Source organism: Hemicordylus capensis, chromosome 7, assembly GCF_027244095.1.
Source record: "Hemicordylus capensis ecotype Gifberg chromosome 7, rHemCap1.1.pri, whole genome shotgun sequence".
NCBI lineage: Eukaryota > Metazoa > Chordata > Lepidosauria > Squamata > Cordylidae > Hemicordylus > Hemicordylus capensis.
Genome location: NC_069663.1, coordinates 6442637 through 6466850, shown reverse-complemented (window position 1 = coordinate 6466850; position 24214 = coordinate 6442637). Strand labels below are relative to the sequence as shown.

General features: G+C 47.0%; 1 protein-coding gene, 1 long non-coding RNA gene and 1 other non-coding gene across 6 annotated transcripts in view; 2 read left to right on the top strand and 1 right to left on the bottom strand.

Annotated features, from left to right (window-relative positions):
- The window catches only part of LOC128332680 (uncharacterized), a 92783-nt gene that overhangs the window by 26970 nt on the left and 41599 nt on the right, over positions 1–24214 (top strand). The gene's annotated exons all lie outside the window — the stretch shown is intronic.
- LOC128332669 (uncharacterized) overlaps positions 1–24214 on the bottom strand; it is a 121995-nt gene that overhangs the window by 77650 nt on the left and 20131 nt on the right. The window lies entirely within an intron of this gene.
- On the top strand, positions 16742–16812 carry TRNAA-AGC (transfer RNA alanine (anticodon AGC)). The gene has a single exon. It is a non-coding gene; the product is annotated as a tRNA-Ala (tRNA).

Below are 24214 nucleotides of genomic sequence, written 5' to 3'. Positions count from 1 at the left end.
CTGCTTAGCTCACTATTGTCTATACGTGTTGGAGATGGAGTTCCAGTGCATCGACCTTTTGCACCAACTAACCTAATGGCAACTAGGGGCATTGGGATCAGAGGGAGCTAGTCAGGGTCTCCTCACCAGTCTCTGCTTGCCTCTACTCTATGAACCCTGCTTTGACTCCTCAGGTACCTCCTGTGTTGAGTCAATCTTCTTTGTTTCCTCCTAGAGAGATGATAGAGACATATCCCCCTCTCTCTCCCTGATTGATTGATTGATTGATTGATTGATTGATTGATTAAGTGCTGTCAAGTCTGTGTCGACTCTTAGCGACCACATATATAGATTCTCTCCAGGATGATCTGTCTTCAACTTGGCCTTTAAGGTCTCTCAGTGGTGCATCCATTGCTGTCGTGATCAGGTCCATCCACCTTGCTGCTGGCCACTTTCTTCTCTTGCCTTCAGCTTTCGCCAGCATTATGGACTTCTCAAGGGAGCTGGGTTTTCGCATAATGTGTCCAAAGTATGATAGTTTGAGCCTGGTCATTTCTGCCTTAAGTGAAAATTCTGGATTGGTTTGTTCTGTGATCCATTTGTTTATTTTCCTGGCTGTCCATGGTATCCTCAAAAGTCTTCTCCAGCACCAAAGTTCAAAAGTGTCAATACTTTTTCTATCTTGCTTCTTAAAAATCCAGCTTTTGCATCCACAGAGTGTCACGGGGAAAACAATTGTCCAAACTATTCTAATCTCTGTAGGTATAGACACGTCATGGCATCTAAATATCTTTCCCAAGGCCTTTATTACAACTCTGCCAAGTGCTAGTTGAATAAATGATGATGATGATGATGATGATGATGATGATGATGATGATGCTTAGTACCGCAAGACCAGGTCTCCTTCTCAAACAACTTCTGGGAATCCAAATTTAAGAAGAATTTAAGAACGCACCTAACTTGGACGCTCTCTGCCCTGAAACTTCCCACGTGGACAGTTTGGTGTATTAGCATCATTTTCGGTATTGTGGGCCGCCTCCCCCTCTTCAGATTGCAAATAAGATTTTATTCATTCATTCATTCATTCATTCATTTGATTTTTATACCACCCTTCCAAAAATGGCTCAGGGTGGTTTACACAGAGGAATAATAAATAAATAAATAAGATGGATCCCTGTCCCCGAAGGGCTCACAATCTAAAAAGAAACATAAGATAGACACCAGCAAAAGTCACTGGAGGGATGCTGTGCTGGGGATGGAGAGGGCCATTTACTCTCCCCCTGCTAAATAAAGAGAATCACCACGTTAAAAGGTGCCTCTTTGCCTAGTTAGCAGGGTATTGCTCATGCTCTTCCCCAGGGGAAAAAACCACACATTTATTCTATGCAGAAACCACATGCTTTTTAAAAAACAAAAACAAGTTTTACCACAAGCAAGCATTGTGTAAGACTATGTGTAAGACAAATCCTATGATATTTATTTAGACTGCCTTCCTGCCTTCCTAATGTCCACCACCCTCTTGCCATTTTAAGCAAATCCAGACTCACAGTTCCATCAAAAATGTCCAGGTTTTCAGTTTTAAACATTTCCCCCCTCCGTTTCAAAACACTTAGGACTTGACTGTGAATATAGGAACTTAGGAACATCGGAAGCTGCTCTATATTGAGTCAGGCCCTTGGTCCATCTAGCTCAGTATTGTCTACACAGACTGGCATCAGCTTTTCCAAGGTTACAGGCAAGGGTTTCGTATGCTTTGGTAGTTTGTTGGTTCAATAAAAAAATCTTGTCCTAAAAAATAAAATAAAAAATCTTGTCCTGAAATCTTGTCCTAAAAATAAAAAAAAATCTTGTCCTGTCTTGGAGATGCTGCCAGGGAGGGAATGTGGAACCTTCTGCATGCAGTTTTCAAACATGATTCCCTAAAGGAGCATTTTATTGCCCCTTGGACTGTGTTAGGGATGGGGCTGTATTTCAGTGGTAGAGTATCAGCTTAAAGATGCTGAAGGTCCCAGGTTCAATCCCTGGCATCTACAGGGAGAGCTGGGGAAAACTCTTGCCTGAAACTCTGGAGTGCCACTGCCAGACAGAACAGACAATATTGAGATAGATTGGGGTTCCCAACAGGGGGTACTAGTACCCCTAGGGGTACTTCAAAGGCTATCGGAAGAGCCAGCGTGGTGTAGTGGTTAGAGTGCTGGACTAGGACCGGGGAGACTTGAGTTCAAATCCCCATTCAGCCAGGAGACTAGCTGGGTGACTCTGGGCCATTCGCTTCTCCCTCAGCCTAACTTACTTCACAGGGTTGTTGCAAAGAGAAACTTAAGTATGTAGTACACTGCTTTGGGCTCCTTGGAGGAAGAGAAGGATATAAATGTTAATCATCATCATCATCATCATCATTATTATTTTTTATTATTATTATTACAAGACAGGTCTCACCAGAGGAGCCAGACAAAGAGTGCCTCTCCCGTCAACAATATGGTGAGACGTAACTTTAATAAATTTATACCGGATTGGTCGTCGCCCGGGTCAACAAGGACCGCGCCAGGTGCTATAGTCCCTGGACATCTGGTGGCAAGTGGGCTACAGGACACAGGATCTTCAGTTGAGCAACCAGGGCTGGAGACAGCAAAGCTACTGGAAGAAACGTCGCTTAACCGAAAAAAATATACAAAAAATGCCAAGAAGGAAATAATGATCTGCTATTACAAGTCTAGTCCAACTTGAAGAGGTTATTTAAAAAGAATGTACCAAATTTGGAAAGAGAAGCATCCAGATACAGAAATAATAGAAAAAAGGCTAGCAGACCAGAGAAGATTCAGAATAAGAAATAAAGTATTCACAGGAGTTGAGCTGGAAGAACTGCAAAGAGCAACACAGGCTCAAGATATGGAAGAAGAATTACCACCAACTGAAGCAGTTGCTCAGGCACAGATGGAGGAGGTGTTGGAAATAGAGGATACCACCGTTGCTGAAGTATTTCAAAATCAAAACCAGGCAACCTCCCCTTTGCCTTCACCTCAAAAACCCAAATGCCGTTTAACAGAAAAGCAAGAAGAACTAAAGCAAAAAATAACTGAGCACATGAAGCAAACAACCACCAGGGTTCGACTTCCCGCTCTAAAAACAGTTGCCAAAAAACAACTTGCTCAGGCATTAAAAGATGTCAATGCTGCACTTGCAGAAATAACAACCAAGAATTTGCAAGCAACAAACCAACTCATGTACAGTGCAGCAACAATAACAACACAAGAGCTCGGATAGAAGATCAGTGGACCTGTCAAAAAAGAAAGCAGTACATCACCTAAATGGAAGATTTGATTAGAAAATAAAATCTCCAGGCTTAGATCAGATGCTAGTAAATTGAAAGATATGACAGACAAGAAGCTGAAGAAAGAAAACACCAAACAGTATCTGATCCAAAAATACCACCTAGATTCAAGGAAAATGAGAGAAGTCCTGGAAATAATAAAGCAGCAAATAACAGCAGTATCAAAGAAGATTATCAGATATGAAGCCAGAATTACACAACACAGGCAGAATCTCCAATTCCAGTCGAATCAGAGACGTTTCTACCAAAGCATAGAAGGAGAAACTGCAAGAAATGTAGAAACACCAAATAAAGAAGAAACAGTGCAATTCTGGCGGAAATTATGGGACAATCCAATAGATTATAATAAAAAAGCAGGCTGGATGAAAGAAGTCAAAAATGTAACCAACAAATGCAAGATCTAATAATAACACCAGAATTAATCAGTGAAAGAGCAAAGAAAATTAAAAATTGGACTGCGCCAGGCGATGATGAACTGCATGGCTTCAGGCTTAAACACCTAACAAGCCTTCATAAACAACTATCAAAACAGTTCAATCACATTTTGCAAGGAGGTGATATTGAACAATGGCTAACAACTGGGAAAACTCATCTCATGAAAGACCCAGCAAAAGGTGCAGTTCCAAGTAATTATAGACCGATAACCTGCCTGCCAACCATGTTCAAATTATTAACTGGAATAATAGCAGATGAAGTGATGCAACACTTATTAACTAACAAACAGCTTCCAGCTGAACAGAAAGGAAATTGCCCGAACACCAGAGGCACAAAAGACCAGCTGCTGATTAACAAAATGATTTTAGAAAACTGCAAGAGAAGAAAAACCAATCTAAGTGTTGCATGGATTGACTACAAGAAAGCCTTCGATTCATTGCCTCACACATGGATACTAAATTGTTTAGAAACAACTGGTGTCAGCAAAAACATTCAGATATTTATTTAAAAAGCGATGAGCATGTGGAGTACACAGTTAACAATCAATGGTGAGGCACTTGGACAGGTTAGCATTAGAAGAGGCATTTTCCAAGGGGACTCACTATCCCCTCTATTGTTTGTAATCGCCATGACCCCACTTTCACAAATACTAAACAAAACAAGCCTCAGATACCAAACATCTAAAACATCCAGTCAAATCAACCATCTGCTGTACATGGACGATCTGAAGCTGTATGGAAAGTCCCAGTCAGAAATCGAATCACTGCTAAACACTGTCCGTATATTCAGTAGCGATATAGCAATGGAGTTTGGACTAGACAAGTGTGCTGCACTAATAATGAACAGAGGGAAAATAAGAAAAACAGAAGGAATAGAACTGCCCAATAGAAGCAAGATCAAGAACCTGGAAGAGAAAGAACCTTACAAATACTTGGGCATTCTCCAGGCTGATAACATCGCACACGCTGAAGTTAAAAGAAAAATGGGAAGTGAATACATCAGGAGAGTCAGAAAAATCCTCAAGTCCATACTCAATGGCGGGAACATCATACAAGCCATAAACACCTGGGCTATACCTGTTATGAGATACACTGCAGGAATGATAGACTGGACCCAGGCAGAGCTAGAGACACTAGATCGTAAGACCAGGAAAATCATGACCATCAATCGTGCTCTGCACCCCCACAGTGATGTAGATAGGCTCTACCTCCCTCGCAGCTCAAGTGGAAGAGGAATGCTCCAAGTCCATCAAACAGTAGAGGAGGAGAAAAGAGACCTTGAAGAATATATAAGGGACAGTGAAGAAGATGTACTTCAAATGGTCAAGAACGCACAACTATTCAACACCAATGAAACAAAACAGGCCTACAAGAAAGAACAAGTCAAGAACCGAGCAGAAAAATGGAGAAATAAGCCCCTGCATGGTCAATATTTACACAATATAAGTGGAAAATCAGACATCACCAAGACCTGGCAATGGCTTAAGAATGGCAACTTGAAGAAAGAAACAGAGGGTTCAATACTGGCTGCACAAGAACAGGCACTAAGAACAAATGCAATAAGAGCCAAAGTCGAAAAATCCACAACAAACAGCAAGTGCCGCCTTTTTAAAGAAGCAGATGAAACAGTGGACCACCTGATCAGCTGTTGTAAGAAGATCGCACAGACTGACTACAAACAAAGGCATGACAAGGTAGCAGGGATGATACACTGGAACATCTGCAAAAAATACAAGCTACCTGTAGCCAAAGATTGGTGGGACCATCAAATTGAAAAAGTTGAAGAAAATGAAGATGTAAAAATATTATGGGACTTCCGACTACAAACAGACAAACATCTGCCACACAATACACCAGATATCACTGTAGTCGAGAAGAAAGAAAAACAAGTGAAAATAATCGACATAGCAATACCAGGGGATAGCAGAATAGAAGAAAAATAAATAGAAAAAATAAAATAATAAAATACAAAGATCTACAAACTGAAATTGAAAGGCTGTGGCAGAAAAAGACCAAAATAATCCCAGAGGTAATTGGCGCCCTGGGTGCATTTCCAAAAGACCTTGAAGAGCACCTCAACACCATAGGGGCCCCAGAAATCACCATCAGCCAATTACAAAAAGCAGCTTTACTGGGAACAGCCTATATTCTGCGACGATATCTATAACGATTGACAATAAAATTCTGGCATCCCGGGTCCTTGGAAAGGACTCGATGTCTCGATAAAACAAACCAGTCAATAACACCTGTCTGACTGTGTAAACAAGAAATAATAATAATAATAATAATAATAATAATAATAATAATAATAATAATAATAATTTCCCTTCTACGGAGTGAAAGCAGCTACTCTGGTGAGAACGCAGGTGGCAGGATGGGAAGGAATGGAGCAGCTCCGTCAAAGTGGCCACTGCAAAATCAGGAGCATAACAAGGTTGGAGTGGGCCCACAGACGAGGTTTTACAATGGGCCCCTCGCTGATTGATTGGTTGGTTGGTTGGTTGACACATTTCACAATATATAGTGCACTCACACTCACATCCCCTATATGTATCACATCCCCTAACCGCCCTGAGCCATTTTGGAAGGGCGGTATATAAATCAAATAAATAATAATAGGAATATGGTGAATATTTATAAAGTTATATTTATATCTATTACTATATAGTTATATTTATATCTATAACTATATATAGTTACAAATATAACTAAATTTATATAGTTATATAGTTCACTGCCAGAACTATGATCTCAGGGAACTAATGGTGAAGTTCCAGATTTGTTTCTGGTTGATTATGCAGCCTTGTTCTATCTATCTATCTATCTATCTATCTATCTATCTATCTATCTATCTATCTATCTATCTATCTATCCATCCATCCATCCATCCATCCATCTATGCAGATAGTCTCCCCCAAGCGCCAGAGCTGTGTGTGTGTTGGGGGGGGGTGTCTTTTAGCTGGTCTTCTATAGGCTATCGAAGCTACTTCCTTGGAGACAGGGCAAGAAATGTCAAAGAGGGCTCTCACAGATGGAGCGGGCATTGCACAGAATGCTGTTTAATGCAGGGACCAACAACCATCACGTTTGCTGGGAGCATGGGGGGGGCGTTGGGGGGGGTCAGCACAAAAGGAGAATGTCCCATCTGTCCCAATTGAATCCAAGAAGGCTTCCCTCTCGCCATCATCATCGGCTGTCAAAATCGAAGATCCAGCTGGCCACTTGATTCCTTAAGCAAACAGGCAGCCTTCGGATCCTCTTTCTCTCTCCCTCCCTCTTAGGTCCAGAGGCAGGCAGGTTTAGTTTGAGGCTTGTTTAGCAGAAAACTGATGGTTGGAGAGAAGCAATGGTTTTTGAGAGATTGGCTGCTGGTTTTTGAACTAACTTAAGTTTCCAAACTGCGTACAAAGGCAGCCCCACGTAGAGCGCATTGCAATAGTCAAGCCTGGAGGTTACCAGCTGATGCACCACTGTTTTGAGATTGTTCTCTTCAAGGAATGGACGCAGCTGGTGAATCAACCAAAGCTGTTGGAAGGCACTCCTGGCCATAGCCTCCACCTGAGATACCAAGGTGAGGCTTGCGTCCAAGGGTACTCCCAAGCTGCATAACTGTTCCTTTTGAGGGAGTGTAACCCTCACCCAGGACAGGAAGATCTAACTCATCCTTCAGATTCTGAGTGCCTACAATGAGCACCTCCGCCCATTACTGCCTGTAGGGAGGCATTTAGGGAATGAATGCCATTTCCTGATGATGGTGGTGGTGGTGGTGGTGATGACAAGGAGAAATAGATGACAAGCATCCTGATAACACCCTGCACCAAATCTGATGATCTCACCCAGCGGTTTCATGTCGATATTAAAAAGCACTGGTGACAGAATGGAGCCTTCTCAACTCCATAGCCAGCTCTAAAGCCAGTTTGAAATGGGTCTAGATAATCCGTTTTCTCCAAAACTGTCTGGAGTTGGTAGGCCACCACTCTCTCAGTCACCTTGCCCAACCATGGGAGATTGGAGACTGGCCTGTAACTAGCCATCGCTAAGGGATCCAGGGAAGGTTTCTTAAGAAGTGGTCTATCTATTGCCCCTCCTCCAAACAGGGGGTACTCCCTCAGCGATGCATGAATGATATTAACGAGGACACCGCCAACAATCTCCTTGCTAGATAGAAGCAGCCAAGTTGTAGGAACACAGGAAGCTGCCATATACTGAGTCAGACCATTGGCCCATCCAGCTCAGTACTGTCTACACAGACTGGCAGCGGCATCTCCAAGGTTGTAGTCAGGAATCTCTCAGCCCTATCTTGGAGATGCCAGGGAAGGAACTTGGAACCTAGATGCTCTTCCCAGAGCATCCCCATCTCCTAAGGGGAATCTCTTACAGTGCTCACACTTCTAGTCTCCCATTCATATGCAACCAGGGTGGACCCTGCTTAGCTAAGGGGACAAGTCATGCTTGCTACCACAAAACTAGCTCTCCTCCTGTTAGTCGGACAAGGTTCCAGAGAACAGGTGGTAGGCCGCACCGCCCGAAGCAGCTCGTCCACATCCTCAGAAATCACAGATTGAAACTGATCCAGCATAATACTGCAAGAGGGATTGCTGAACACCCCCTTCATAACCCTTGCAGAAATAGTGGAGTCCAAGTCAGCCCAGAATACAGGAGATTTTATCCGCAAAGAACCCATTAAAAGCTTTACAGCAGAACAAATTCTCCGGGGACTGATTCCAAACAGAAAGAGCAGAAATTAAACTCCTCACAACCTGGGATAGCTCTGCTGAACGCAAATCTGCATGCACAATTCATGCAGACCAAAATTGGTTTTTTGCCGCATGCACCGCTATCACATAAACCTTCAAATGGATCCAGTGCTGTGTCCTGTCAAATTTGAGCCAGGTTTTCCTCCACTTGTGTTCCAGTCACACCTACTCTGATGCTTCAGCCCCCGCAACTCCTCTGTATACCAAGGGGCCATTTTTGAAGCAGGTTGGAGGGGACGCTTAGGAGCAATCGTGTCTCTTGCCCTGGTGAGTTCCATATTCCAGGTTCCCACCAGGGCCTCGACAGACTCACTGGCAGCACCAACATTAAAACCCTCCAAGGCTTTTTTGGAATCCTACTGGATCCAGCAGCCTTCTCGGGTGGGCCATCCTAATAGGTCCACCACCCCTGCAGGGGTGGGTTGTGGCTGTGAAGCAGGCAGTGGTCCGTCCATAACAATGGGGAAACCACAGGATCTCCTGACGATGGAGCCCAACAGAAGACCAAATTGAGTGTGTTTCCGGCACCATGAGTTGGTCCTGAAATTAATTGGGATAGGCCCATCGATTTCATGGCCTCTATGAACTCCCAAGCTGCACCAGACAAGCCAGCCCCAAAGTGGATACTGATGTCGCCTAACATCAAAAGTCTGGGAGACTCCAACACCAACTCTGTGACTGGTTCCATCAGCTCAGTTAGGGAGTCCGTTGGGCAGCAGGGTGGACGGTACACCAAGTGTCTATCCCTAGTTCCCAGCCTCAAAAATATACACTTGGTATAAGTCATCTGTCTCACAGAGGCTCTGGTAAGGGAGATGGTATTCTTATGGACCACAGCCACCCCACCCTACCCCACCCCACCCACTTCCCCTAACCTGCTCCCCATCAGAGTAATCTGATTGGAGAAGCTGGGCCCAAACTGGACCCCTTTCCTCCCGCAGCCAAGTCTCAGTTATAGACTTATACAAGCCGGGTCAGCTCCCTGCCTCACCCATGATCAAGTCGTGGATGATTTCGGTCTTCTTCTGAACTGACCTGGCATTGCAGAGGAGCAAGGTCCTGCTCCAGTGAGTGTATGCACACGCCCTCTACTGAAGGAGATTCGGGGCAGAAACCCTGTGTGTAAAGCCTCCTCCAAACTCGAGCCCAGACCTCCAGCCCCACCCTAATATAACCTTCTCCTAGACCTCAGTCCCACCCCGAAGGCCCGGCACCAAAAGCTGGCCCCCTTTGGTGGCCAGCTTTGGTGGCCGCCTAGAGGCGGTCTGCCGGCCCTCTGGTGCACCTCCCTCCTTTTTATGCCTCCAAGAGCTCAGCAGCCCCTCCCAGGGGTGCACCAAAGTAATTCAGGTGCCTGGACCACCCAGCCATGAGACACCCCTCCCCCCGCCCTGTATGAGGCCCCCCAATCTCATTGGGGGGGCCGCCCCTCCAAAGCTCCGCTTAAAAAAATACTTGTGGCTGGGGGGGGGAGTGGAGCAGTCCTCCCTCCCCGCTCCTCCGGCGGCAGCCAAGAGAGATGCTGGACCCATCTGTTGGGGCCAGCATCTTTAAGAAACTGCCAGACGCGCCCGTGCAGTTTAGAGATCGTTGCAAGCCTAAACGTCACGGGCTTGCGATGATCTCCTCTGAGCAGGCGTGCCTCGCAGTTTCTTAAAGATGCTGGCCCCAACAGATGGGTCCGGCGTCTTTCCTGGACAGAGCAACTGGCCCTATCCAACCCCAGCACGGCACCCCTCCTGACGGCTGCTGCTGGTGTCCACGTTGTGTTCCAGCATTTCCAATCATTTCCTAACCACACCACTCTACCTGATGGATGTCCAGCCTACAGGCAGCAGGCAGGGTGGGAGAGAGAGGAGAAACCTGAGCCGCCTCCTTGGGTGTCCCCCTGACTCATTAGGACGAGCTGCTCCTGATTTATTGTTGAGCCTTAGCTTCTTTCAGGGTGGTGGGAAGGCAGAAGTTGGCCTAGAGAAAGGGAACTGGCGGAAGGGGGAATTACATGTCGACTCTCCTTCCCTTCCACGGCATTGCTTATTCTGTTATGACAAGTACGGTAACTACAGGAAGTCCCTAACTCACCGACAGGCTGTATTGTCTTCCTAAAGTTTGTTTGAAGGTCAGCTGTTTGGAACCCAGGACACATTTCACGTCACAGGGTGTGAGTCATCCCCTTTGCTAAGCGGGGTCCATCTTGGTTTGCATTTGGATGGGTGACAACATGTGAGCCTGGGGCGTAGCTAAGGGAGGTGGGCCCGTGTTTGGCCCTCTCTCTGACGGTGCCTTGGAATGAGGGAAATAATGTAGAAAATAGGGAGGGGTGGATCTGGGGGGCCCTCAGGAGCTGGGGGGGGCTGGGTCCTTTGAACCATCCATCATAGCTACACCCCTGATGTGAGCACTGTCAGCTGTAAGAAATCCTATGAGGATTGGAATTTAGCTCAGTGGCCAGGGCATCCGCTTGGCGCGCTGGAGATCCTAGGTTTAATCCTTGGCAGCATCTCTCGGGGTAGATCTGGGGGAGACTCCTGCCTGAAACCTTGGAGAGCTGCTGCCAGTCAGTGTAGACAATAGTAAACTAGGTGGACCAAAGGTCTGACTCGGTAGGAGGCGGCTTCCTGTGTTCTTATGTAACAGCAGGAAAAACCAAAGCAGAAGAGCAAAACAACAACAACACCCAACCTGATTGCTGTGTAGACTAGGAACAGGGCCAGCAACAAACAGGGCCAGCAACAAACCTGACCAGCAGTATCCACACTGAAGAGACAATTGTGATGCACTGTATGCAGAGCTGTCTTTTGAGGAGACAAACCCAACACAAGCCAGAAGTTGCAGTCGGTCTCGAAATACAAGCAAATTGCTTTTAATATTCCCCTCTTTTGCAGTATTTGTTGGACCCCTAAGTACGTTCTCTTCCACTGCGGCTAGGAGGCTTAAAATTAAAAATCCAGCTGCCAGACAACTAGCCAGCCAGCCAGATAGCCACTCTTGCTATCCCTCCGTGGACAGCAGGGTGCCGTTCACATTTCCAATGCCTTGTTGCGAATTTAATTTCTGCGATATAGAGCTAGGACATTGTATATCCGTCGTCAAAAGGTTCCTGGTTTTTTTGGGTGGTTAGTTTCCATGAGACTGCTCCCCCTGCTGTTTACATTCCGAATGCAACTTGCCTGAACGGAGGCGTTTTGCTGATGATGAGCAGCTAGTCTGGAAAGCGCCACGCAGAAGGACATTGCAAGAGTGCGCGTCTGGTTTTTGGTTTTGTGAGAGGAAGGGGCATGGGGGATGCAGAAGAGAGTGTCCTACACAGGATAAAGGATTTAATGTGAGCCAAGAAACTGTTTTAATTGTAAAAGCTCTGTCCTGGAGCACATTATTACTATTACTACTACTAGTACTACTACTACTACTAGTATAAAAGGCATGCTTTGGGGCAGAATGCCCCATGCACCTAGGGGCAGAACATGGAACATAGGAAGCTGCTTTATACCAAGTCAGACCCTTGGTCCATCTAGCTCAGTACTGTCAACACTGACTGGCGGCGGCTCTTTGAGGTTGCAGGCAGGAATCTGTCTCTCCCAGCCCGACCTGGAGATGCTGCCAGGGATGGAACTTGGGACCATCTGCATACAAAGCAGATGCTCTATCTCTGGATCTTTCACACCTCCTTCCCCTCAAAAGGCAGCTATGTTCTCTGTGCTAAGCTATGGTCCTGTCTCCAAAAGGACTTCCAGAAAGGCTTGACCTGCTTTATCACCTCTCTGTTCAGTAGTTAAATCTGGCTGGACTCCCCACAGTTGCACCACCTCTCTCTCTCTCTCTCTCTCTCTCTCTCTCTCTCTCTCTCTCTCACACACACACACACACACACACACTCCCAACAACATGTTAAACACTGCTTCATGAATTACTTTGCAATCATGGTGTGAAGTACACAGCTGAAGCGCTCTCTGAACAATCAAACAACTGATAAAGTACCATTGATGGACTTTACACAGAGCCAAATGACAGGTCCCTGTCCCAAGGAGCATGCAATCTCGATTTTTAGCTGAGAAAGTCAGCAGAGGGAAGGAGGGAAGAAAGAAAAGAGGCAGGCAAGAGCAACACGGTGAATCTGTATGAATGCCTTTCCACTTGGCAAGGCAAAATTTCAGCATAAATAATGTGTGCAAATAAAGGTAGATAAATATGGGGCTTTCATGATGAAGATACCTTTTCCCCCCAGGGAAGCTGGAAAAGCTTTTGAATAGGAAATCATCAAGCCTCTCTCCTCCTTTTTGGATGGAATGCCAGACTCCGGTTGCTTTCTAGCTGCTCTCCTTTCCGCTGCAGGGGTTTCTGCCCTCCTTAAGGAACTGGGCACTGGGGAACGGGTTTCTCATCCTTATTGGCTCTGCTAGGGCTACCATCACCCTGTGACTGGCCAAAGTCAGTCTACCAAAGTCAGTCTACCAGTCTAGTCCAAAGTCAGTCTACCATCACCCTGTGACTGGCCAAAGATAGTGACTGGCCAAAGTTCAGCCACTCCTCAGCAGAAATGTCCCATCTTCTCCTGGAACAGGCTTGCTGGAAACCCTCCTTGCCACATCCCCTGCTACTGTGGGCAGCCTCGGATCTGTCTCGTCCTCTCGACTTGCAGTTTCCTTCTGGCTGCAAGAACTGAAGACTCTTGCAAGCCAGGGCAAGGAAGTCACCTGTACATCTGCTTCTCTCTGCCTCGTGCATAAACCAGGTCTGCTAAGAAATAAGGCCAGCCTCTTCTCCTGTGGTGGCTTTGCTGTGTGTCTTTGCTAAGACTTTGTGGTGGGGTTAAAACTGTCGCAATGCTCTCATCTAGACAACACAAGGCTGGGAGATAGGAACAGAGGAAGCTGCCTTCTACCGAGTCAGACCCTTGGTCCCTCTAGCTCAGTATTGCCTACACAGACTGGCAGCAGCTTCTCCAAGGTTGCAGGCAGGAGTCTCTCCCAGCCCGATCACATGTAGTCGGGGAGAGACTACATGTAGTCTTCCTTCCAAATGCAAACCAGGGTGGACCCTGCTTATCAAAGGGAACAATTTGTGCTTGCTACCACAAAACCAGCTCTCCTCCTCCTCCTGTATTGTAGCTGTTTTGTGCCAGCAGCAGGGGGGCGGGGTGGGGGAAATAAGGTATGTAACCGTGGTTAAGGAACCAACTCCCCTCCTTAGAACGTTGATTCCTATTGAAAAATGGGTTCTGAGTTAAGACGTTCTGTGACTGAAGACATAGTTTTCAGGAAGCAATTGTGTCATAAGTCTGAGGACTTCCTGTAGCACATTGCATAGCCTTCACAAGCTGCAACTGTGTGCACTCCCAACTTAGGAGAAGAAACCCAATGGAACAGGAGGTCTCTCAAACTGGGGTCCCTAGATGTTGTTGGACAACAGCTCCCATAATCCCCTGCAACAATGGCTCCTGCTAAATTCAGCGGTGGAGCCTCCTCTCAGATGTCAGTGTGAGTGCCACTCAAAATCACGTTGTCTGCACTTTGGCACCTGGGCCAAAGTTTGCCTGCCCTTGGTCCATTGGAATAAGAAATGTAGTGATAATAGGTTCATTCACACATTATGTTCAACACTGTAGAACGTGTGTACAGTGTACACAGGTACAGATCTGTACACAGGTATAGTCATTCACATGTTATGTTGATTGCAGGTACAGCAGTATACTTCCAATCTGTACCCTGCATTTGAAGGGCCTGCATTCAGGTTCACTTTAAAAATGAACTCAGGTATAGCCATTCACACAAACACATGTACGAGTGTACAGACATCTATCTGTACACTCATGCAGCATAGTGTCTGAATTGGGCTGTTTGACCCTATTCCTTTTCTCTCTCTTGTATAATGGTGTGTGTATGTGTGTATATAAAAAGTATGATAAAAATATCTGTAACACACTTTGCTTGCCAGATCCTAAGCATATTCCTAAGCAGGATCCTAAGCATATTGAAAAGCTTTCTCAGCTTTTAAAAAAATGTCTGTTTTAATTTTATGGTTGATTTTAAACTGTTGATTTGTTTTAACTTTTATATGTGCTTTAATTGTTTTATGTTAACCTCCCAGAGACAAATGTTTGGTGAATAAACATAAATAATAGCAATAGCAATAGCAATAGCACTTACATTTATATACCGCTCTATAGCTGGAAGCTCTCTAAGCGGTTTACAATAATTTAGCATATTGCCCCCCAACATTCTGGCTACTCATAAACATAAACATAAATAAATAAATATTTGATCAGAAGTAAGAGTCATGGAGTTTGATGGAACATGATTCCCTAGAAAGAGTGCACAGGAGTGCAGTAGGGATGGACCCGGACCGGTCCGGAAGCCATTGAAAAGGCCTCCGGACCGATCCGGACCAGTCCAGACCAGTCCGGACCTGGGTGGTTTGGATTGGGGGGGGTCGCTTTAAGAGCGGCGGGAGGATTTACTTACCCCTCCCACCCCTTTCCCGCTTGCCGCTGTAAACATACGAGTAATTGGGCCGCCCCTTCCCCGACGTTACTTGCAAAACCTCCCAGGAGTGCACTCCGCACGCACGTCACAGAGACGAGCGCGCGCTTAACGTCACTGTGACGTGCGCGCAGGCGCGCAATGCACTCCTGGGAGGTTTTGCAAGTAACGTCGGGGAAGGGGCGGCAGGGAGGTATCCTGCCGCCCCAATTACTCGTATGTTTACGGTGGCAAGCGGGAAAGCGGCGGGAGGGGTAAGTAAACCCTCCCACCGCTCTTAAAGCGACCCCACCCCACCCCAGTGCCAGACCGCAGTTGGCGGTTCCGTGCACACCCCTAGAGTGCAGTAACCTCTGGCAGGCATCAAAAGAAACTTCACAAATAGTAACCCAATAAAGCCCATTACTGTCAGTAGGACAAATGACCAGGCTTGGTTAAATGGCAAAAGCCGGGGACTCAGGCTAGCAGCAGGACTAATCACTAAGGCATTTCAGCTCTTGGAAGAGAATTTTAGCCATACAGTCAACATAATTCTCCGCCTTGGGCAGCAACTGCTTCAGTCACCCACCTGTTTGTCAGCTAATAACCCGATGGCCATAGAATTAAACAATGGAAGGAAGGCCCTACCTAATACCGACCTGGTAGCAAAATATCGATCAAAGCAGAGAGAAAGAACAGCCAACGGATTGAGAATGTCTGTTCAGATTTCATTTTGCATGCCAGCCTGCACTGATTTTTTTTTTTTTTTAGGGGGGTGCAAGTGATGTCCCCACCACTATGCATGCAAATGCACCTCCAAAGCTTACATTTCTAGTTCTTGCTGATTGATAAGTGCCGTCAAGTCGGTGTCGACTCTTAGCAACCACATAGATAGATTCTTTCCAGGATAATCTGCCTTCAACTTGGCCTTTTAGGTCTCTCAGTGGTGCATTCACTGCTGTCGTAATCACAGGGGTGTAACTTTAATAGGGCAGGGGGAGACAGTGTTTGGGGCCCCACTGCCTTGGGGACCCCCTCCCCCAGAGGCAAGTCACATGACTGGGAAATGCATTAAATGACTTGCATCATCCACAATTTACAAAAACTTTAAAAATATAATTTAGGATGATGTTCTATAGTGGCACATAGGAGAGAGAGAGAGAGAGAGAGAGAGAGAGATGCTTTTTGTTACCACTGTTCAGCTTCTTTTAAGATTTCTTTACTTCATGAGCTGAGCTTCAGTGAGTGGGGGGCATTTTAAAATCTTGTCTCTGGGCCCACTCCAACCTTGCTATGCCCCTGCGTAATCGAGTCCATCCACCTTGCTGCTGTTCGTCCTCTTAGTTCTTTCCGGTATGTATGTATTTAAGCGAGCATGGGGGGTACATCAAGATGAACCAGTCTGAATCCTGCAACTGGAACTTGGGACCATCAATCCCTTTTAAAGGATCAAGCCAGGAGTGTATAGAAATCCAAAGGGTCACTCACCACGCTGCTGAAAATATTGGAGAGTCTGTGTGGCTTAGTGGCTTGGACGGGGCGGCCCCACCATGAAGCAAGGTGACGTAGTCATCTCAGGGAGCAGATTGTTGGGGCAATTGCTGTAGCTTAGCGGTAGAGCATTGGATTTACATGCAGAAGGTCCCAGGTTCAACCCACGGCATCTTCAGGTAACGCTTGGAAAGACTTCTGCCTGAAACCCTGGAGAACTGCTGCCAGCCAGTGTTGAGCTAGATGGGCCAATGGCCTGATTTGGTAGAAGGCAACTTCCTTGGAAATGGTGCTGCTGTAGCTTAGTGGTAGAGCATCTGCTTAGCATGCGGGAGGTCCTGGTTCAATCCCTGGCAGCATCTCCAGGCAGGGTTGGGAAAGACCCCAACATGAAACCCTGGAGAGATGCTGCCAAGCAGTGTAGACAATATTGAGCTGTGGGGGGGGGGGCAATAGTCTCAGTAGACAGCAGCTTCCTAGGGGATGAGGCCTCTCTGGGCTCCCCGCAGTCTGGCATCTGCAGCTGGAAGCATCAGCAGCTGCCAGACGATTTAAAAAACAGGGTTAAGGGAACACTCGCTCCCTTAACCTTGTTTTAAAGGGTGGCTACTTAGGCGGGTTTGCCACAGTGGTGCCACCAAGAAGACATCTTGGGGGATGAAGAGGCTGGTTTTAGAATGGGGCGCTCAACTATGGATCATTCCTTAGTGCTACGCCATCTTATTGAGAACATAAGAACAGCCCTGCTGGATCAGGCCCAAGGCCCATCTAGTCCAGCATCCTGATTCACACAGTGGCCCATCAGATGCCGCTGGAAGCCTACAGGCAGGAGGTGAGGACATGCCCTCTCTCCTGCTGTTACTCCACTGCAACTGGTATTCAGAGGCATCCTGCCTCTGAGGCTGGAGGTGGCCTATAGTATAGCCCTCCAGCTAGTAGCCGTTGATAGACCTCTCCTCCATGAAGTTATCCAAACCCCTCTTAAAGCCATCCAGTATAGCAGTAAGCCCAAGTGCTCTTTGTATGTGGCCTTTGTAGATTTCAAATCAGCGCTAGATTCAATTTCGAGGCCAAGGTTGTGGGGAAAACTCAGGGATATCAACACTGATAGGCAATTACTTCTTCTCATTCAAAAGCTTTATGAGAACACCAACGTCAGGGTGAGAGGTAACCCCGAGGCTCACTTTCACACCCAATAACTTCCAGCAAAGGAGTCAAACAAGGGTGCAGGTTGGCACCCTCTCTGTTTAACCTGCATATAAACACCTTAGCCAAAAGTCTCTCAGATCCAGGGTTACATCTGCCAGACATCGCGGGGGTAAAAATCCCAATTTTGCTGTAAGCGGATGCTGATGCTATTATCTCTCAAACCCCAGTAGATCTTAGGAGGGCTCTTAAGCTCCTGGCCAATTACTGTAAGGATAACCACCTGGTTATTAATTTTCAGAAATCTAAGGTGATGGTCCTTGCCAAGAAGCCTAAGAATTTTAATTGGTCAATCAAGGGCCATCGGATTGAACAGGTTAACAGTTTTAAATATTTGGGTGTGGTTTTTCATGCCACAGGGTCATGGAAGGCCCATGTGGATTACACTGCCCAACAGGTACATCAGCCATTCTGATATTTTTCTGCTCCAAAGGAGAAGTTATTTCTGCTGCACTAAATCTGTTCATTGCCAAACCACTGGCTCAATGTCTGTACGGTGAACAACTGGGCCACTATTCCAACTACAGAACACTGCAGATTGTCCAGTCTAAGTTTATAAGAGCTGTATTCTGGGCTCCCAGATGTATTTCTAATGCTGCACTAAGGTAGAAATGGGTTTTCAAAGGGTGGAATCCAAAGCATGAGTTTCAATTTTCAACTACTGTCTCAAGATCAACTTTCCCCTTTGGGGCTGATTCCCCTTGTACTGGCCGACAGGTTTCAGTCTTCCTGGATACAAGCACTGCTAGCAAAACTCTCATCACTTGGCATCTAAATTCTAAAGAATTCTAAAGAAATATCTGTCACTATTAGGATATAATCAGGCCAAGAAGATTCTCAAACAGTGGATCTTGGACATTGAGCATCAAAATGACCTGGGTATCATCCTGCAGACCACAAGAGGACATCTTGGCAATCACAGCCAGGAACCAGCCAGTGATTTATTGTTACTCTCTCTACCCAGCCACCAGAGAGTGTTCTTCAGAGCAAGAGATGATGCCTTACCATTGGCAGTTTTAAATGGGAACCCCACTTCTGCCCCCGCCCCCCAGTTACAATCTCTAACCATTTTTATAATGACTGAATAGGGCTGGTGTCTCTACATATTTAAAGCAATCAGCTGTAGAGGAATTCAGATCACCAACACTGGAAAAGAAGCTTGACTGACCCCTCCCTGCCATCTTCCCAATGGAAACGGCTGCTACTTGCCCTGTTGTGGAAAATGTACATCATCTTGTCTAGGTTGATCTTCAGACATGGATCATGTTCTGCACAGGGCGAGGTTCTGTAGTTCAGAAGACCCACAGGTCCTGTAGTTCAGGAGGAGACGTATAGCACAGTCAACAGAGCAGGAGGTCAAAGGCCTGTCGTCAATACACAGCACTTCTCAGGAGCAAGCAAAGGGCATAGTCAGGGGAGCTGAGGATCAGGAACCAGGAGGCTTTTCAGACAGCAGGCTTTTCCGTGGCTTTACCACGAGGCTTTACTGTGAGTTCAGGGCATAACCGATACTCCAACGCAAAAAGAAAAGATTTTTTTAACCCCAGACATAAATCAGGCTAGGTTCCAATATTGAGGGGAAAACCCGTATCATGTGTGAAGTGTTCTCTGAAACATTTCATGGACTTAGGGGCAAATCTGGCCAACATGTGAATGCACACCCACACCCTCCCAAAGTTAAGTCACGGTAAAGTCTGATAAATCTCCTGGACAAGCAAAGTACAACCAGGTTGCTTCAGCAACTCATACTGCAAACTGAGCTCTTATATAGCCCTGCTGCTGGGTATAAGCCTAGACTCCACCCACAATCCCGGAGACAATGAGGCGGGTCTCATGATCAGTGAGACCCGTTTTAGATTATACTGCGGGGAGAGCGGGCTAAGCCCACTCTCCCCACAGACGATCGGGGCAGCAGCCCTGGGCGGCCGGATCGGCCACCCACACAATTGCCGGCTCCGTGATGGAGCTGGCGGGGGCTGGGGGGAGCGGGGGGCCGATCGCTCCCTGAAAGCTCCAGCATGCCCTGCGTGAGCGCGCAGGGCATGCTGGTGAGAACCCCGGAGCCGGGAGGCGGCTTTTCGCCTCCCCTCTGGGGGTCTCCTCGTGAGTAGCCACAGCACGGTGCTGCATGTGGCTACTCACGGCCAGATAGCCCAGGTTTGCGGAGCACTCACTCCGCAAACCCGGGCTAAGAGGAGGGCCACCAAAGCGGGTTACCTGCTGGAGAACCACCGGGCTCGCAGCCAAGGCCGGTGGTTCTTACGATCGGGGAAAATCGGGCTAGGCTTTCCTAGCCCGATTCTTCCCGATTGTGAGAATAGCCCCAATGGCTAGTTAAAGGGCTGAGCCCTATTTCTTAATCGCAGACTCCTACGGATCAGTCTCTGCAGGAGGGTCAACGTACTCCTCCGAACTGTAGTAAAGGGGCAATGAGGTGTCCTCAGAGCAAGGTGACGCTTCAGTTTCCTCATCCTCAGAACTCTCAGCAATAGGTCCAGATATGGCTGGGGATACAGAAGGTTCCCCGAGGGTAGCTTTGGGGCCAGGGCGCTTTCCAGATTATACCCTGCAATGGGGACACGGTGTATCTATCAAGTGTGCTTCCCCACTTCCTGTGTTGCGACACCGCAGTCCCTACGCTGACAGCAGGGTGCCGTTCACATTTCCAATGCCTTGTTTAGAATTGAATCGATGCGATTTAGTGCTGTGATGTTATATATCCAGCGTAAAAAAGTTGCTGTTTTTTGGGGTTGTTCGTTTGCATGACACTGCTCCCCCTGCTGGGTGCTTTGCTATTTACGTTTTGAATGGGATTGGCCTGAAGGGAAGCATTGTGCCACTGTTGAGCGGCTAACCTGGAAAGCGCCCAGGTTGTGCAGGTATCTCCTGGAAACCAGGAACCTTGTCCTCAGAGCTCTCCCTCCCCAGACCAACCTGGTGTGGCAATAGGTCCTGGTCCATGGCACAGGGTGAGTTTGGGCCAGTCACTCTCTGCTGTCCAGTAGTGGCTTGTCCGAATGAACCAGGGTGCTTTCCAGAGTACATGCTCTACAGTGGTTGGGGTGGTGTAAAATGCTTCGGCTTGGCACAATCGCATTGGAAACGTAAAGAAATGGTGTAAGCCGTTTGTTGCATAGTCCATGGAACAATGCCCCCCCCCAGGCGGAACCGTTCATACTGTGTGCTGCAACCCACCCACCCCAAAAGAAACTGCACTGGCAGCTGCAGAGTTGCAATCCACTGTTGAGGAGTTTGCATCTCCTTTTTGCTTTCTGAAAGAGAGACGCATGTGCACACACTCAAACGTTCAAGCACACACATGCTTCAACTTCGCCCCCAAGGATGCGTCTTTCTTTCCTCTCTCTCTCTCTCTCTGGCTGTGGCACATGTAAAGCAAGAGGGCCCCCCCACCTTAGCATTATTATTGTTATTAGCTTTATTAGAACTGTGCGCAAAAACGGGTGAGAAAAAGGGATGCAAATGCACTCGGGGAGGGGGGCGGGGAAGGCTGTGCCACAGAACTTGCTTGCAAGCTCACAGTGGGGGGGGGACTTCTGTGCACAAACCTTCTTATTGTGGCTGCTGCCTTCAGGAACAATGGGACGGCCAAGCAGGAGGAGGGCAGCCCCCAGCGGTCTCCACGTTTCTGCTGCTGTAGGGAGCACATTTCCAGCCTTGCCAGAACGTTGGCTTTCTTTTGCAGACCGCATGGAGAAAAAAATCAAGGTGTAAAGTTCTTCACAACCCCATCGAAAAAAAGAAAAGAAATAAATTTCTAAAACGGAAAGGAGCTTTATATTGATAAATCACCATCCACGCAGATGTAACCATCCTCACCACACCACTTACAATGCCGAAACAGAATTGTGACCCTCTTAAAATGGAAAAATTACAGCTATTTTTTTTTTTTGCAAAGGACATACAACGTTATTGCATTAAATTACAGCGATAAAATCCAGAATAAGGCATCAGAAATGTCAGCGGCACCCTACTGACAGCGTAGGGACTGCGGTGTCGCAACACAGGAAGTGGGGAAGCACACTTCGCAGGTATGTTGTGACCCTGTTGCAGGGGCTAATCTGGAAAGTGCCCAGAGGGGGCACCAAAGGAGGCAGCTGCCTGCAGGCTGGCCATTCATCAGGTAGAGATGCGTGGTTGACCAGCCTGCAGTAGCACAGATCCCGGGTGGGGGAGGAGAGAGAGAAGAACGACCCGAGCTGTCTCCTTTGGTGCCCCCTGGCTTCTTAGGAAAGGCCACTACTGCTGCTGCCCCAAATGGACTTACTCTGTCTCAGGAGAGAGCCAGGCCTGGCTGATTCTCACTGGATCCCTTCTAGCATTTTCATTGTATGACCTTTTTATGAATCATCCAAGGCCTCTATTCATGTTCCTCCCCTGAAACTAGACAGGGCCATGATTGGGCTTTGAGTCACCAGGAAGCTTTTCACATGGGGCTTTTGAAGCCCTCTAACCTGCATCTCCTCTGGAATGGAGGGGATGCATTCATATTTCGGCTAGATTTACCCTGAAGTCCCTGTGAGTTATCAGGGAGCTGTTCACACACAATTCAGGTTTTTCACTGCACATTAGAGTGTAGCCTGATTTATATCCAGGGTTAAAAAAACCCCACTATTTGCGGCAGGTTTTTTTGGAAAACTTCGAGTTCGCAGTAAAGTCCCCCCGTAAACTCGTGGTAAAGCCTGCTGTGTGTAAAAGTCCCAGGTTGGATTAAACATCAACTACATTTCCTGCATTCCTGATTGGTCAATGCTCCTCTCTGAAGTCTCCCAGGCAAGTTCTGACTTGTGTTATGCTCTGTCAGTAAAACTGTGCTTTCTGAGAAACTGCTCGTGAAACGTACCTCAAGGCAGCATTGTAAACGTGTAACATTTCTCCCCCCTGTTGTTCTTTTTACTGCAATTTACATTTTTGATATTTTACTCCTCTTGTTTCTAGATACCCAAACAATTCTGTTGAGTTTTATATACTTCTCTCTGATAAACACACCGATGATGTCTCGTATCAGGTGTCCATTTTGTGTATGGCTGCGATTAAGTTCCGCACATGGTGTGCTAGAAATGGTTAATTTAGGTTTTTTAGTTTGTTTCATTTCATTCTGTTTTGTTTTATTTTTATGTAATAGTGTTTAGCAATAGCAATAGCAATAGCACTTACATTTATATACCGCTCTATAGCCGGAGCTCTCTAAGCGGTTTACAATGATTTAGCATATTGCCCCCAACATTCTGGGTACTCATTTTACCGACCTCGGAAGGATGGAAGGCTGAGTCAACCTTGAGCCCCTGGTCAGGATCGAACTTGTAACCTTCTGGTTACAGGGCGGCAGTTTTACCACTGCGCCACCAGGGGCTCTTTAAGTATCATCTGGGGACCCAAATATGAGGACCCCTGACCTTCGAATGATGAGTTAGTGTTCTAGCATACAGTCGAGATGTGCAACGAAACCAGACCACACCCTTGTGCAGCAACTATAATGTGCCAAGGGAAGGCAAGTAGTTTGCGTAAGAGAAAACACACTCAGAATTTATCATTTCTACAGTCCTTTTTAGTGCTTCACAATGGATATAACATTGCTCCTCTTCCGTTTCTGTTGTGAAATGTCATGATGCATCTCTTGAACTCCTCCCTCCTCCTTCCATGATCTTCTGGGTATTTGAAGACCATCTTTCCAGGCCTTCACAACTCTGGTCCTGCCACCAGTAGAAACATAGGAAGTTGCCTTATACCAAGTCAGACCCTGGGTCCGCCTGGCTCAGAGCTTTCTGGCACAATATTGTCTATTCTGACTGGAAGCAGCTCTCCAAGGTCACAGGCAGCTTTTCTCTGTTGCCCCCGAGGACTGGATTAGAAATTGGATTAGAAATTCCATGGGGTGAAATTGCAAGGAAGCAGATTTAGGAGACGACAGGGATCAAACCTGGGACCTTCTGCGAGCAAAGCAGATGCAATTCCAGCTGCGTGATTTCCAGCTCTCTGCTCTTAACTGATCCGGGTGGGGGTGGGGGCTAGTTCTCTAATGCGTCTGCTCCCCTCTTCACTGTTCTAGCTATGTTTCTCAGGAAGACGGTTCCCAGAAGAAGCAGTTTAAGCCAGGCTCTTCGTCTGCAGCGCAGGCATCCTTGGCACTGCTGGCCCGCCTAACCCCACTTTGAAGCCCGGCCTTCAGACAAAGTTTAGGGTGCGAGCGTGCCCTTTACCCCGGCACTGGGATCAGATGGGTGCTCAGGCTGCTTGTTGCCTGAGTGCACACAGAGATGGGTGCCTAGAGTGCCCGTCTCAGAGGAGAGGAGAGTTGGTCTTGTGGTAGCAAGCGTGTCTTCCCCCCTTAGCTGAGCAGGGTCTGCCCTGGTATCATTTGAATGGGAGATTAGAAGTGTGAGCACTATAAGAGATTCCCCATCAGGGGATGGAGCCGCTCTGGGAAGAGCATCTAGGTTCCAGGTTCCCTCCCTGGCAGCATCTCCAAGATAGGACTGAGAGAGATTCCTGCCTGCAACCTTGGAGAAGCTGCTGCCAGTCTGTGTAGGCAATACTGAG